The following is a 16,061-nucleotide window of genomic DNA, read 5'->3' as shown; positions in this document are numbered from 1 at the left end:
TAGCGGAAGCAACATTATCTGAGTACAAACATGAGTTAAACAAGTTTTCCTTAAGAAGACTAGCACAAAAGTAACATGATCAAAAAGGCAATGCCTCCTACCTGGGAGCCCCCTAACTACTCCTGGTCGTCAGCGGTCTCCACGTAGTAGTAGGCACCCTTGGGGTAGTAGTCATCATCGTCGAAGGTGGCGCCTAGCTCCTAGGCTCCACTATCTACTTGCGACATCCGAGAAGAATGTAAAAGGGGAAAAGAGGAAGCAAAGCAACCGTGAGTACTCATCCAAAGTACTCGCAAGCAAGGATCTACACTACATATGCATCGGTATCAATGAAATGGGTAGTACCTGTGGACTGAACTGTAGAATGCCATAAGAGAAGGGGAAAGTCTAGCCTATCAAAGACTAGCATCTTCAAGCATCTTGCAACATCAGAAGAGATAAGAGTGGCATATTATAATATTAGTAAGTATGTTGTAACATCGCCCAGAGATCACTTCCTTGACTCCCTGCGAGAAAGCAATCCCGGAGCCATCATTTCCATTACATGCCTCAGCATCAAGTTCTAGATGTATCGATCAGGACAAAACTCCGAGCGTCCGTTACCATGGACACAACTATTCGAATAGATAGAATACTTCCCTGCAGGGGTGCACGACAACACGCTCAATCAACTCCGGCCGCACACACCATCAGGTCATGATCGGCCTCGGCCGATCAACACGCACGACCCTACCTAGGCTCACCAGAGAGGCCAGCACGCCGGTCTACATCCTAAGCGCGCAAGGTTCTTGGGCCCATCGCCCTTTGCACTCGTACAAGTTGTGAACGCGGTCGGTGAGCAGACCTAGCTACCTCCTTAAATAAGGCAGGTGCTTACACAGTCCAACCCGGCGCGCGCCACTCCATCACCGACGTCTGTTGAGCTTTTGGCTAATACATATGATGCAGAGTGCCCATACTTATTCTCGTGTGGTGGTCAGTGCGAAAAGGCCAGAGGCCTACTCGTATCAAATATCTAAACCGTTAGTTTCTTGGTAGTGCGCGGTAACGAGCAGAGACTCACGATCATGTGACCCCGTTGATGAAGCCATGTACCTAGGGTAGGGTCATGGACCTGTCCAAGGTACCCTCCCCAAGGACATCTTTAGAAGAAACTGCCTTTCAGTCGACCTGGAAGGATTCTACTCGATGGACCGAGGCCGTTCACTCGACCACCAAGAGATCTAGAGTCACTCTGCACCCAAACGGTCTGTTATTAAGTAGTCTTTATGGTCATGATAACACTTTATGTAGGGCGTTACCAGTAACGCCCGACCTTAATGTACTTTAAACCCTGCATAACTTAGGGCCGGAGGGGTCTAGTAGACTCCATATAAGCCACCCCGTCCTCAGTATAAAGGGTTCGCACCCCTGTAACTCATACGCATATAATCCAGTCGACCACCTCCGGGCTCCGAGACGTAGGGCTGTTACTTCCTCCGAGAAGGGCCTAAACTCGTAAATCCCTTGCGTATACAACTACTCCATAGCTAGGATCTTGCCTCTCCATACCTACCCCCTATTCTACTGTCAGGCTTAGAACCACGACAGTTGGCGCCCACCATGGGGCAGGTGTCTTAGCGACTTATTGGAGAAGTTGCAATCGTTCCGACTACCTTCATCATGGTTTTTGGCAGAGTTTTGGTTGAGGGCCGCGAGATCCATCTCGGCGCGCTCACGTTCATCGCCGACGACTCCGCTTGGCTTCAGGAGGCTCCACTCGACACCGACGCGCTCCCAGTCCGCGGGGCAACGCACTTTCGCGCATGTGTCTGCGGCGTCCTCCTGCGGCAACCGTCGACCCCGTATCGGTCGACTCCTGTGTCGTCCTCCCTCCCCGTCTCCCGCCAGCACAAGCGCTCTGGTCGGTTGAGACTTCAGCGGTGGGTGAGGCACGCAGTGGCCCGCCAGTTGGCCACCCCCAAGTCACGGCGATCGAGCCCGACGAATCTCTCTACGGCATGTTCGACCTGTCGACTGGCTCCGTAGAGACTGCATCCGAGTGCGACAGCAGTGATCCAGCGGCGGAAGTCCTGATGGTCAATGGACTGCGCAGCCCTCCCGGCTTCCCTCGCACCGACGGGGGAGACGGCGGAGGCGACCCAGCGCAGGTCCACGAGGAGTATCAACCCGAGCCACTCACTTCCTTGCAAAGAGAAGATCTTCGACGCCGGAACATGGATGCGCTGCATACTCCAATCGTTGGAGAAACCCCCGAGGCTCGTGCCTTGGAGGACGCGCATTTGGCCAACTTGGCTGAGCGCACTCGACTGGAGAACCTCCAGCGAGCACTCGACGAGCGCGCGTGGCAACGAGTTCCAGACTCCAGTCGACGTCAACTCTTTCCACCACCGACTCAGGTATATCGAACCCCGATTCAGAATCTAGCGGCTGCAACCCGTATAGCAGAGTCGATTCATCCCTCCCAGTCAGAGGCTGGCAGAGGCTTGATGCAGATCAGAGATTTGCTCCGAGCAGCAGGAGATCAGAATTCAGCTGTATCATAGTCACGAAACTAGATTCACAGCAGATCTGTCGCTGTGAATACAGTCCAGTCGGCCCATAGCCCGAGATCGCCCCCGAGACGTGAGGGACGTGGAGGTCGGCGTGATCAGTATGATGACAGATTCGATCGCGATGATCAGCGTCGAGTTCCCACTCCCCCCCCAAGCGGTGGGTCGTACGCTCCTCGACAGCAAGATGACAGACGTCAGCATAGTGTTGGGCGAAGGGTTCCAGTCGACCCCAGAGAACCATGCTTTGACGCGAGATCCATTATCGTGCAAGGTTTGGTCGACCGGAATAGAGCCCACCAAGAAGGCCATGACAGAGATGTGCCCACCAGTAGCAGACTTCATGTCTCAGGACCAGAGTGTTTTAGCAGAGCCATCAGGGCCGCGGTGATTCCTCCCAACTTTAGGCTAGCGACTGGAGTTAGTTAGTTCACTGGTGAGTCCAAGCCCGATACTTGGCTTGAGGACTACCGAGTGGCTGTTCAGATTGGCGGCGGCAATGATGAGGTGGCCATGAAACACTTACCTCTCATGTTGGAGGGCTCGGCCAGGGCATGGCTGAATCAGTTGGCACCTAGCAGCATTTACACTTGGGAAGATCTTGCCCGAGTGTTTGTCAGAACATTTGAAGGAACTTGCAAGCGACCAGCAGGGTTGACAGAGGTGCAGGTTTGCGTGCAAAAGTCGAATGAGACCCTGAGGGATTACATCCAGAGGTGGATCACATTGCATCACACGATGGAGAATGTATCTGATCACCAAGCAGTCTGTGCCTTCAAGGAAGGTGTCGGTGTCAAAACCGGCGGATCTCGGGTAGGGGGTCCCGAACTGTGCGTCTAGGCGGACAGTAACAGGAGACAAGGGACACGATGTTTTTACCCAGGTTCGGGCCCTCTCGATGGAGGTAAAACCCTACTCCTGCTTGATTGATATTAATGATATGGGTAGCACAAGAGTGGATCTACCACGAGATCAAGGAGGCTAAACCCTAGAAGCTAGCCTATGGTATGATTGTTGTAATGGTTGTTGTGTCCTATGGACTAAAACCCTCCGGTTTATATAGACACCGGAGAGGGCTAGGGTTACACAGAGTCAGTTACAATGGTAGGAGATCTACATATCCGTATCGCCAAGCTTGCCTTCCACGCCAAGGAAAGTCCCATCCGGACACGGGACAGAGTCTTCAATCTTGTATCTTTGTAGTCTTGGAGTCCGGCGGACAATGATAGTTCGGCTGTCCGGACACCCCTGAACCTGGCTTCAATGACGGCGCGCATAATGTTCGACATTGCAAGGCGGGTTCCTCCTCCGAATAATCCATAGAAGATTGTGAACACCAGGATAGTGTCCGGCTCTTCAAAATAAATTCCACACTCCACCGTAGAGAGAATATGATGTACACAAGTTCAATCTGCTGACGTATCTTGTAGCGTGACGTCACGCCACTACCAAGCCTTTACTTGAATCGTTTTTTATTATACCACCTCAGCGCGTTTAGCGAAGCGGTTTCCTTGGCACGTCTTGTCGAAGCAGAGATCGTGTTCCCCTTATTCCGGGATTCTCATCAATACGGACGTGGGTAACCCAACCGTGCCATTGATGGTGGCGCTTGGGAGATAAGCGAGTTTTACCAGGCCGGTGGGGACGTATAGTATTTGTCCGCCTATATATAAGGGGATAAGGATCCGCCTTTTTACCTACGCCTTCTTCCTCCTTTGCTTATCCATCTCGGCGCACTCGAGCTCCAGCGCCCAAGTTCGCACATCTCGTCTCAACCTTCTCCGACCATGTCCGGAGCGGGAGGTAAATGGTTGGCCTCCACCGTTAAGGAGGAGCACATCGCCAAACTACGCAGCGCCGGATACCTTTCCGGCGACATCGCGCACCGGCTGCCCGACAAGGGGCAGCTCATCCCCACCCCCAGGCCCCATGAGAGGGTCGTATTTCTCCCCCACTTCCTCCGCGGACTGGGCTTTACACTTCACCCCTTTGTTCGGGGGCTCATGTTCTACTACGGCCTGGATTTCCATGATCTGGCGCCGAACTTCATCCTCAACATCTCGGCGTTCATCGTCGTGTGCGAGGCCTTCCTCTGCATCCAGCCCCACTTCGGCTTGTGGCTCAAGACCTTCAATGTCAAGCCGAAGGTAGTGAAGGGCACGCAGGCGGAGTGCGGAGGCGCCATGTTGGGCAAGATGCCCAACGTCCTCTGGTTCGAAGGGGCCTTCATGGAGTCCGTCAAGGGGTGGCAGTCGGGGTGGTTCTACATCACCGAGCCGCGCGACCCTAAGTGGGCGGCGACCCCCGAGTTCAGATCTGGTATCCCTGTGCAGCTCACCTCCTGGAAAGAGAAGGGCTTGCTATGGGGTAGTTCGAAGGAGCTGACGGGACTCCAAGCCTGTATCCAGAAGCTGGTGAATAAGAAGCTCAGGATTGTTAATGTGGTCCAAGTCATGCTCGTCCACCGGATTCTCCCATGCCAAGAACGGGCATTCAACCTATGGGAGTTTGACCCGGCACAGCACCAGGCGTTGAGAGGGCTCTTCGACACGACGTACGAAGGCGCCTGGAGGGTGCTGTTTAAGGGCGCTGAAGCCCCCGCATCTGCGACGGAAGATCGCGGATTTCACTCGCAGCGTCCAGCTGACGAGGTAAGTGATTCTACCCCTTTACGGGACACTTGTTGTTAATAGTTCGACCCTAAGTGGGTTTCAATCTCCCTTTTCCTTTGATAGGACTGGATGAAGAAGGCCGAGCAGCTCATCTGCCCGGCTCCCATGCCAGAAGACCCAGCGGACGCCCGTCTAGCGGGGCTGCTGGTTCTGGCACCACATGTGGTGCCGGAGAAGAAGGCCAAGAAGGTGGCCACGGGTACTCGAAAGAGTTCCTGTTTTCAGGTGTCCGACGACTCCGAGGCGGATTCCTCCCCCGAAGACGAGGAGGAGGAAGAATACTCTCTCCCAGAGGAGGGAGAGAGAAAGAGGAAGGCCTCCACAACAGGGGAGGCCGAAGGGTCCAAGAGGGGAAGAACTATTCCCCTGGACAGCTCCGCCAACACCAACGTTGGCGAAGAAGAGTGGACCTCGAGGGCCAGGCCTCCGGCAAGATCATAAGTATCCTGATTCTGAATGATCTGCAATTTCTTTTGTGTCACATAGTGTCCTTCTAATGCCGCATACTGCCCGCAGTCCGGCCGACGATGATCTCCCCGCTTCGTCGAGCGGGTCGTTGGCTCCGTCGGATGTGGATTCCATCTCGACTGCCTCCACCCCTCGCGCCGCTGAGGACGCCGAGGTGGGATCCCAGGAAGGGACCCATCAGGAGGAGGCTCTGGAGCGCCGCAAGGCAGCCTCCCGAACTTTGCGCCAGACTCCACGCCGGAACCCGTAGTGGTTCCGGAGTCCGGCAGGCAGCCCCTTCGCAAGAAGGGCAAGACCGTGACGCCGATGGCCCCCATCCAACCGGAGGCGCCGGACAACTTGTTGGAGGCGCTCAAAGGCGCTTCCATTGAGGAAGAACACCACACTATCATGAGTGCGGTGATTCAGAAGGTTCAGCTCGCCAAGAGTGGGCTGACCGAAGCCTGCAGCAGCCTTCTAACAGGCTTTGAGGTAAGAAGTTAAAATTATGTAATGTAATACCGCATAGACAGTAGCCCCTGATGCTCGGTTCGGTGTTCGGAAAGAAAAGCCGGACTGAGGATCTAAAAAGATATACGCAGGGTTGCTAAAAATTATGTCAATATGGGTTTGCAGGCTGCGCTGCTGACCTCTGCCGCACTGACTGCGGAGGTCGGTGCTTTGAAGCAGGACCTTGAGCGGTCCGAGCAAGAGCTCGGCCGTGCCAAGAAGCAGCTCGAGGACAAAGAAGGTGAGTAACACCACTTTGAATAGTTACCTTTCAGAAAAGGATTTAGGTTGCAATGAAAATAACAAGGATAACGTGGGTACTGCAGGGGCCACGAACGAGGTGGCAACCCTGAAGGAGGCTGTGTCCGCGGCCGAACGCAATGCGGCCGCAGAACGGGCACAGCGAGAGAAGTAGGAGGCGCGGGTGGCGGAAGTGCGGCAAGAGCTCCAGGCTCTCATGGAAAAGCATGAGAGTTTGGAGCACGACTCAAAGACTCGAGAGTCCGAGCTTGCCTCGGCTCTCGAAAATGCCAAAGCCGCCAAGGTCGGGGCCCATAAGGCCCTTCAGGAGGTTGAGGATGTGAAGAAAATAGCGGCGAGTAAGGCATTTTTCATGCAAAAGCAAGCATGTTAATGTAAACTACCTAACACTTACCCGAATTCGGAGCTCTCCAGGGGCGTTTGCAGATCTGCCTCGCAGTTTATCCAATGCCGCCGCATTCTACCGTGGCGAGGAGGGGAGCTCAACGGAGAAGGTCTTCTGGTCTCGGTATGCTGAGGCCGGCCTTCCGGTGCCCCCTAGCGACCAGCTGAAGCAGCTGGTCGAGCTCCACAAGGTAGCCGAGCAGGCCATGAAGGGCCTCATAGTCCGGCTGTGGCCTGGAGAGGCCATGCCTGGGAGCTACTTCGGCCTCGTGCGGCGGCTGGTGGATGCGTGCCGCTTGTTGGAGGTCGTCAAGCGCTCCGCCTGTATTGAAGGTGCTCGTCGGGCCCTTGCTCGCACAAAGGTGCACTCGGGCAGGCTGGACGCGGAGAAGCTTATCACTGACGCGCCGCCAGCGGGCAAGGAGTATCGTACGCCCGAGATGTACTATAAGACTGTCCTGAAGGGTGCCCGCAAGATTGCGGATGAGTGCCCCAGAGATGTAGTTATTGAGTAGACTCGCTATGTATTATCCTGTGCGCTGAAATCTTTGTTCATATGCGCTAAGCAACGCTTGTTTGATTTAAAATATTACCTTCTGTGCGGCCGTTTATAAAATCTTAGAGATGGCAAGTCGTCGGCTTCAGCCCCCAAGCCACGAGTGCTGGGGTTTCGGGATAAACTTGAGCACTCTTATTCCCATTTTTGGGTCCATCTAGGGAGGCGCTCAACACAACGAACAAGGCAACCGGACTTATAATGCTTGAACACTCTCACTTAGCCATAGAATTCTATAATTTTAAATTTCGGCGAAGCCCCTAGTATTCGGAAGATCGAGTTCGGGGCGCTATCCACGCCTTGGCCGGACATTATCCGGTTCTTCGCTTGAAGCGGCATAAGTCTTTAAGGACTCGAAAAGACCTCTCGAACAGCGACCAGTCTCTCGCCTTATCATGACAGTCAGTTTTAGCTTTCTCCACTGAGGCGCTCGCCCAGCTCAACCGGGGCGCAATCGCAGTGGTTCTCCCAGTGCCACCTTAGCCGACAGAACGGAACATAAGGTACCAAAACGTGGGAGCCGGGCAAACCCAACTATTGACCCAAGACATGATTCGGAGCCGATTCATATAATGCTATAAGTTCGGGGTGCGGCACTTGTGAAAGTGTTCGGACTTATCACACCATAATGCGGGGAACATAAGCCCCTGGTGTATTCGGCCGTACCAAAATATACGGGTGCAAGATGTCATTAGTGAACATATATGTAAAGTAATGCAATAACAAGCAAAAAGTGCTGCATTATTTATTCATGGAATTCTGCTATGAGTGCGGAATGATACAAATAGTGCGGTAAGCAAGGGATTGGACTATTTAAACATGTCCCCCTCCAGGGGTGGGCTGCGGACTGGTGTATATAATCAAATTTAATGCTCGTAATGGAGACCACCTGAGTGTTCGTCGCAGCCTTCTTCACTCCCTGACTGTTGCATCGTGAGTTTGGCGGGTTCGCCGCCGGACAGGGCCTCTGGTGAACGGAGTCCTGTGTATACAAAGAAGGAAAATAATAAAAAAGAGCGACACACTTGTGAGCCCCTGGTGTCGTCGAGCCGCACTCTGGGTCTGTTGTGGTCATGCCCCTCCCCCTAGGCCCATGGTATCTCCAGAGCGTAATGATGTACGCGGAGGGTTGGTCTTGCAATTATGCAAGGGCTGGGGTTGGGGCCGCATTGCTACGCGTGCTCGGAACATGTCAGGTGGTCTTGGTTGATGTTGCTCCGGGCGTGTTTGGCCGTATCCGGCCGTTTAACGGCCGTACTCGAAAATTGCCTTAGAAGGCTGCTCTGTACTTCTGCCGCAAGAGCCGTTGTGTGTTCCTCCGTTCGGAGGGAGCGTTCCGTATTTCCATTGACCGTGATGACTCCACGAGGGCCTGGCATCTTGAGCTTGAGGTATGCGTAATGCGGCACCGCGTTGAACTTTGCGAACACGGTTCGTCCGAGCAGAGCATGATAGCCGCTGCGGAACGAGACTATGTCGAAGATTAACTCCTCGCTTCGGAAATTGTCCGGGGATCCGAAGACCACTTCCAGTGTGACTGAGCCTGTACAATTGGCCTCAACACCTGGTATGACGCCTTTGAAGGTCGTCTTTGTAGGTTTAATCCTTGAGGGGTCTATGCCCATCTTGCGCACTGTATCCTGATAAAGCAGGTTCAGGCTACTGCCGCCGTCCATCAGGACTCTCGTGAGGTGAAATCTATCGACGATTGGGTCTAAAACCAATGCGGCAAATCCGCCATGGCGGATACTGTTCGGATGGTCTCTTCGATCGAAAGTGATCGGGCAAGAGGACCATGGATTGAACTTAGGGGCGACTGGCTCCATCGCATATACGTCCCTTAGTGCACGCTTCCGCTCCCTCTTGGGTATATGGGTTGCGTATATCATGTTCACCGTCCGCACTTGTGGGGGGAAACCCTTTTGTCCTCTACTGTTTGGCGCTCGGGTATCGTCCTCGTCGTTGCTGTGCAGCCCCTTGTCGTTGTTTTCGGCAATTAACTTGCCTGCCTGCTTAAATACCCAACAATCTCTGTTGGTGTGGTTAGCTGGCTTTTCGGGGGTGCCATGTATCTGGCATGAGCGGTCGAGTATTCGGTCCAAATTGGACGGACCCAGAGTGGTTCTTTTGAATGGCTTCTTCCGCTGACCGGGTTTAGAGCCTCGGAATCCAGCATTGACTGCCGTATCCTCCTTGTCGTCTCCGTTAATGCGGCGTTTATTTTTGCTTCGACGCGACCTGCCATTGTGGTCCTTAGTGTCCGGACTACCAGCATTTTTGCTGAGGTTGTTGCTGCGAGCTAGCCAGCTATCCTCTCCCACACAGAAGCGGGTCATTAATGATGTGAGGGCTGCCATGGATTTCGGCTTTTCCTGTCCTAGGTGCCGGGCTAGCCATTCGTCGCGAATGTTATGTTTGAAGGCTGCGAGGGCCTCTGCATCCGGACAGTCGATGATTTGATTTTTCTTTGTTAAGAACCGTGTCCAGAATTGCCTGGCCGATTCGTCTGGCTGCTGGATTATGTGGCTTAGGTCATCGGCGTCTGGTGGTCGCACGTATGTGCCCTGGAAGTTGTCGAGGAATGTGGCTTCCAGGTCCTCCCAACACCCAATTGACTCTGCGGGCAGGTTGTTAAGCCAATGCCGAGCTGGTCCTTTAAGCTTGAGCGGGAGATATTTGATGGCGTGGAGATCGTCGCCGTGGGCCATATGGATGTGAAGGAGATAATCTTCGATCCAAACCGTGGGGTCTGTCGTGCCATCGTAGGATTCAATGTTTACGGGTTTAAACCCTTCAGGGATTTGATGATCCATTACTTCGTCAGTGAAGCATAGCGGGTGTGCGGCGCCTCTGTATTGAGCACTATCACGATGTAGCTCAAGGGAGCGTTGTCTGCTGTGTTCGGCCCGGCCGGAGTTGTTGTATCCGGCTCGACGGTATTCGTCGTGGGTCGTGGGGCGCCCACGTGATCCATAGATAGATCTGGATTGTCTTGCCTTATCCTCCAATATATCCAACAAGTCCGGCGCGTTCCCTCGTGGCTTCGTACTTTTCGAGCGATGCCGGGGTACGGTCTTGATGGAAGGCCTGGATGCCTCTCTGTCGCGACCACGGGGTGGTCGGTCGGCCGTATTGTGCGCTGGTGATGAAGGTATGTATGCTTCCTCCTCTAATCAGGGGAGCAACTTGCGTTTTGGGTAACTCTTGGAGGGACGTTTGAGTTCATACTCTTCGGCCGCGAGGACCTCGGTCCATCTGTCGGCCAGCAGGTCTTGATCAGCTTGAAGCTGCTGCTGCTTTTTCTTTAGGATGTTTGCTGTGGCCATTAGCCTGCGTTTAAAACGCTCTTGTTTGACAGGATCCTCGGGCACGACGAATTCGTCGTCGTCGAGGCTTGCCTCGTCTACGGAGGGGGGTATGTAATTATCATCCTCAACCTCTTCATCTGCCGCTCTCTCGTGGGGGCTTGCTTCTGCATCCTCCTGCGCTGAATCTTGCTGGAGGGGATTGTCTTCGGCACTTTCTGGGGTGTTATTATCTCCTGTGCCGGAATCTCCATTCTTGCTGTGGCGGGATTTAGAGCGGCGCCGCTGACGTCGGCGCTTGGGCTGTTTCTTTAAGGAATCTGCCTCCGCTGCTTCTTCGCCGTCCCCATCTTTTGGGGTGTCCACCATGTATATGTCATATGACGAGGTGGTCTTCCAGTGCCCTGTAGGCGCTGGTTCTTGTTCGTCTCCGGCATCGTCGTCCATACCGTCGATGTCTTCGGAGTCATAGTCTAGCATGTCGGTTAGATCGTCGATAGTGGCTACAAAGTGGGAGGTGGGTGGGCTTTGAATTTCTTCGTCGTCCGCATCCCAACCAACCTGGCCATAATCCGGCCAGGGCTCTCCGGATAGCGAGAGATGCTTTAGCGAATTTAGAATGTCGCCAAAGGGCGAGTGCTGAAAGATGTCCGCAGCGGTGAACTCCATGATCGACGCCCAATCGAATTCGATTGGCAGGGGCGCGGGAGGTTCGGAGTCTGGCAGGGAGTCCGGCACCTCGGAGTCACGAGTTTTATAGGGGACAAGGTCAGTGTTCGGCTCCATCGCCGCGGATGTTGCAGCTCCCGAGGCGGTGTCCAGCCACTCGTCCTCGATCTGCACGATCGGCTCTGAACTATAGGTCGGAGCGGATTCATGTGTGGCCTCCAAGGCACTGTCCGGCGGCAGAGCTAGATCGTGCCCATCGCGACAGTGCGGCACGCTAGGCTGCGGATCGGATCCATCGAAGATCAAGTCTCCGCGGATGTCCGCCGTGAAGTTTAGGCTTCCAAATCTGACCTGACGGCCAGGGGCGTAGCTTTCGATCTGCTCCAGATGGCCAAGTGAATTAGCCCACAGTGCGAAGCCGCCGAATATGAAGATCTGTCCGGGGAGAAAAGTCTCACCCTGGACGGTGTTGTTGTTGATTGAAGAAGCCATCAATCCTACCGGTGACGACACAGAGGAACTCTCAATGAAAGCACCAATGTCGGTGTCAAAACCGGCGGATCTCGGGTAGGGGGTCCCGAACTGTGCGTATAGGCGGACGGTAACAGGAGACAAGGGACACGAGGTTTTTACCCAGGTTCGGGCCCTCTCGATGGAGGTAAAACCCTACTCCTGCTTGCTTGATATTGATGATATGGGTAGTACAAGAGTGGATCTACCACAAGATCAAGGAGGCTAAACCCTAGAAGCTAGCCTATGGTATGATTGTTGTAATGGTTGTTGTGTCCTACGGACTAAAACCCTCCGGTTTATATAGACACCGGAGAAGGCTAGGGTTACACAAAGTCGGTTACAATGGTAGGAGATCTACATATCTGTATCGCCAAGCTTGCCTTCCACGCCAAGGAAAGTCCCATCCGGACACGGGACGGAGTCTTCAATCTTGTATCTTCGTAGTCTTGGAGTCCGGCGGACGATGATAGTCCGGCTGTCCGGACAGCCCCTAGTCCAGGACTCCCTCAGAAGGCGTTAAGAACAGGGAGTTAAGTTTGAAGTTCGGTCGGACCGGAGACATGACTCTGAGTCGAACGATGGAGATTGCCACCAAATATGCCAACAGTGAAGAAGAGGATCGGCTCTGGAGTGGCAAGTACAAGCCGACTGCTCATGAAACCGAAGGAGGGAACTCCAGTCGGAAGCAGAAGCGGAAAGCCGAGCCAGCTGCTCCTGGAGAAGCCTTGGTCGTGACTCAGGGCAAGTTTAAAGGGAAGCCCAAAGGATCTTGGAACCCCAAGAAGGTGAAGGACAAGGAAGGAAACGACGTGATGGATTTGCCATGCCATATCCACACGAAGAAAGACGAGGAGGGTAACTTCATTTACCAGAAACATACCACTCGCCAGTGCCGACTCTTAATCCAGCAGTTTCAGCGGAAACAACCCAAGGATAAGGAAAAGGAGTCGGACAAGGTTGAGGACAAAGAGGATAGTGATGGAGGATACCCCCATGTCAATTCCACCCTGATGATTTTTGCTAATGTTGAGAGCAAAAGTCGATTGAAAGTTATCAACCGTGAGGTGAATATGGTTGCTCCGGCGACACCCAGTTATCCGAAATGGTCTCAGACCGCCATTACATTCGACCAATCTGATCATCCGACACACATAGCCACCCCTGGGAGGCAAGCTTTGGTGGTCGACCCAGTCGTCCAAGGCACTCGACTGACTAAGGTTCTGATGGATGGTGGCATCGGCCTGAATATATTGTATGCGGAGATGCTGAAGGGAATGGGCATTCCGATGTCCAGACTCAGTACCAGCAACATGATTTTCCATGGAGTCATTCCTGGGAAGAAGGCTGAGTCACTCGGCCAAATTGCTCTTGATGTGGTTTTCGGCGATTCAAAGCATTTCCGCAAATAAAAGTTAACATTTGAAGTTGTGGATTTCCAGAGTGCTTATCACGCTATTTTAGGCAGGCCAGCTTATGCACGATTCATGGCTCGACCATGTTACGTGTACCTCAAATTGAAGATGCCTGGTCCCAAGGGTGTGATCACCATCACTGGCAATCGGAAAAGGGCAGAAGAGTGCTTTCAGAAGGGCTCAAAGATCGCCGATGCTCAGATAACAGTGGTGGAGCTGCAGGAATACCAGAAAAATGTAGATCCGAGTGATTTATTGCGGGCCAAGAAGCCCGCCACAGAGTCAGTGTTCCAGTCGTTCGGTGAGACGAAGCCCGTTCACATTCACCCGGCCGACCCCAGTGCTGATCCGACTCATATCTCCACAACACTCGACTCTAAATAGGAAGAAGCACTCATCCAGTTCCTCCGTGAGAACTGGGACATCTTCGCATCGAAGCTTGCTGACATGCCGGGTGTTCCTAGGGGGCTGGCTGAGCATCGTCTACGAGTCGACTCAAAAATGAAACCTGTCAAAGAACATCTTCGACAGTCCGCCATCCAGAAGAGAAAGGCCATTGGCGAGGAGGTGGCTTGGCTCCTGGCAGCAGAGTTTATCCAAGAAATTTACCACTCCGAGTGGCTTGCCAATGTTGTCATGGTCCCCAAGAAGGACAAGTCACTTCGCATGTGCATTGATTTCAAACATATCAATCGGGCTTGCCCGAAAGATCATTTTCCTCTCCCCCGCATCGACCAAATAGACGACTCGACTGCGGGATGTGAGCGCCTGTCTTTTTTAGATGCTTATTCTGGTTACCATCAGATCCGTCTGTATGGACCCGACGAGATCAAAACAGCTTTCATCACTCCATTCGGGTGCTTCTGCTATGTCACCATGCCATTCGGACTCAAGAATGCCGGAGCCACGTTCATGAGGATGATTCAGAAGTGTTTACTCACTCAAATCAGTCGGAACGTGGAAGCATACATGGATGATATTGTGGTCAAATCACGGAAGGGTTCCGACCTATTGACTGACCCTCACTGAAACATTTGCCAATCTCAGGAGGTATGATATCAAGCTTGATCCATCAAAGTGCACATTCGGAGTTCCTGGCGGAAAGTTATTCGGTTTTCTCGTTTCCGAACGAGGAATCGACGCCAACCCAGAAAAAGTTGGCACTATACTCCGAATGAAACGCCCCGTGCGTGTACACGATGTCCATAAGCTTACTGGATGCTTGGCCGCGTTAAGTCGATTCATCTCTCGCCTCGGTGAAAAGGCATTGCCTCTTTACCGACTGATGAAGAAGTCATACAAGTTCGAGTGGACTCTAGAAGCTGATGCAGCATTTGCAGAGCTAAAAGCTCTGCTCTCCACCCAGTCGGTGCTTGCTGCTCCAATCAGCAAAGAGCCTTTGTTACTTTACATTGCAGCCACAAGACAAGTCATCAGTACAGTATGTACGGTCGAGCGGGAAGAAGAAGGGAAAGCCTTCAAAGTTCAGTGCCCAGTATATTATCTTTCCGAAGTGTTGACCCCATCGAAGCAAAGATACCCTCATTATAAGAAGCTTGTATATGGGATTTACATGACCACGAAGAAGGTTGCTCATTATTTCTCTGATCATTCCATTACAGTCGTCAGCGACGCCCCATTATCAGAGATTCTGCACAACGGAGATGCAACTGGTCGAGTGGCAAAATGGGCAATTAAACTCCTTCCCCTTGATATCAAGTTTGAGACAAAGAAAGCCATCAAGTCCCAAGCTGTAGCAGATTTCATCGCCGAGTGGATTGAACAGCAGTTACCGACTCATGTTCACTCGGAGCACTAGACCATGTTCTTTGATGGTTCTAAGATGTTGAATGGTTCCGGTGCTGGGGTGGTATTGGTTTCCCCCCGAGGAGATAAGCTCAGATATGTGCTCCAGATCCACTTTGGTTCCTCCAATAATGAAGCAGAATACAAAGCACTTCTATATGGGTTGCGTATGGCCATTTCACTCGGCGTCCGTCGCCTTATGACTTATGGCGACTCAAATTTGGTGGTCAATCAGGTGATGAAGGAGCGGGACATCAGAAGCCCAGCTATGACTGGTTACTGCGATGCAGTGAGAAAGCTTGAGAAGAAATTTGAGGGGTTAGAGCTCCATAATATACCCCGATTGAAAAATCAAGCGGTTGATGATATGGCGAAGATAGGTTCCAAGAGAGAAGCCATTCCCAGTAATGAGTTTTTGGAACATATCCATACTCCATCAGTTCAGGAAGATCCTTTTACTGAAGAAGCTCCGCAGCCAAAAAGTGTCACAGATCCGACTGAAGTTGAAGTTCCAGCGGTGGTCGACCTGATCATGGAAGCGTTGGTCATCACTCCCGACTGGACAGAGCCGTACATCGCGTATATCTTAAGGAAAGAGCTCCCAGAGAATGAAGAAGAGGCTCGACAGATCGTCCGCCGATCCAAAGCCTTTACCGTGATAAAGGGACAGTTGTACAGAGAAAGCGCGACTGGTGTCGGTCAGAAATGTATAACGCCAGAAGAAGGTCGGATAATCCTTGACGATATCCACTCGGGGACCTGTGGCCATCATGCATCCTCTCGGACCATTGTGGATAAAGCATACCGAGCAGGATTTTATTGGCCGAGAGCAAATGAAATGGCAAAGGAGGTAGTCGACAAGTGTGAAGGATGTCAGTTTTACTCCAATCTATCGCACAAACCCGCCTCAGCCTTGAAAACCATTCCACTCGTCTGACCCTTCGCTGTTTGGGGGTTAGATATGGTTGGACCAT

The sequence above is a fragment of the Triticum dicoccoides genome, chromosome 2A (genome assembly GCF_002162155.2).
Source record: "Triticum dicoccoides isolate Atlit2015 ecotype Zavitan chromosome 2A, WEW_v2.0, whole genome shotgun sequence".
NCBI lineage: Eukaryota > Viridiplantae > Streptophyta > Magnoliopsida > Poales > Poaceae > Triticum > Triticum dicoccoides.
Note: the sequence above shows the minus strand (reverse complement) of the source record.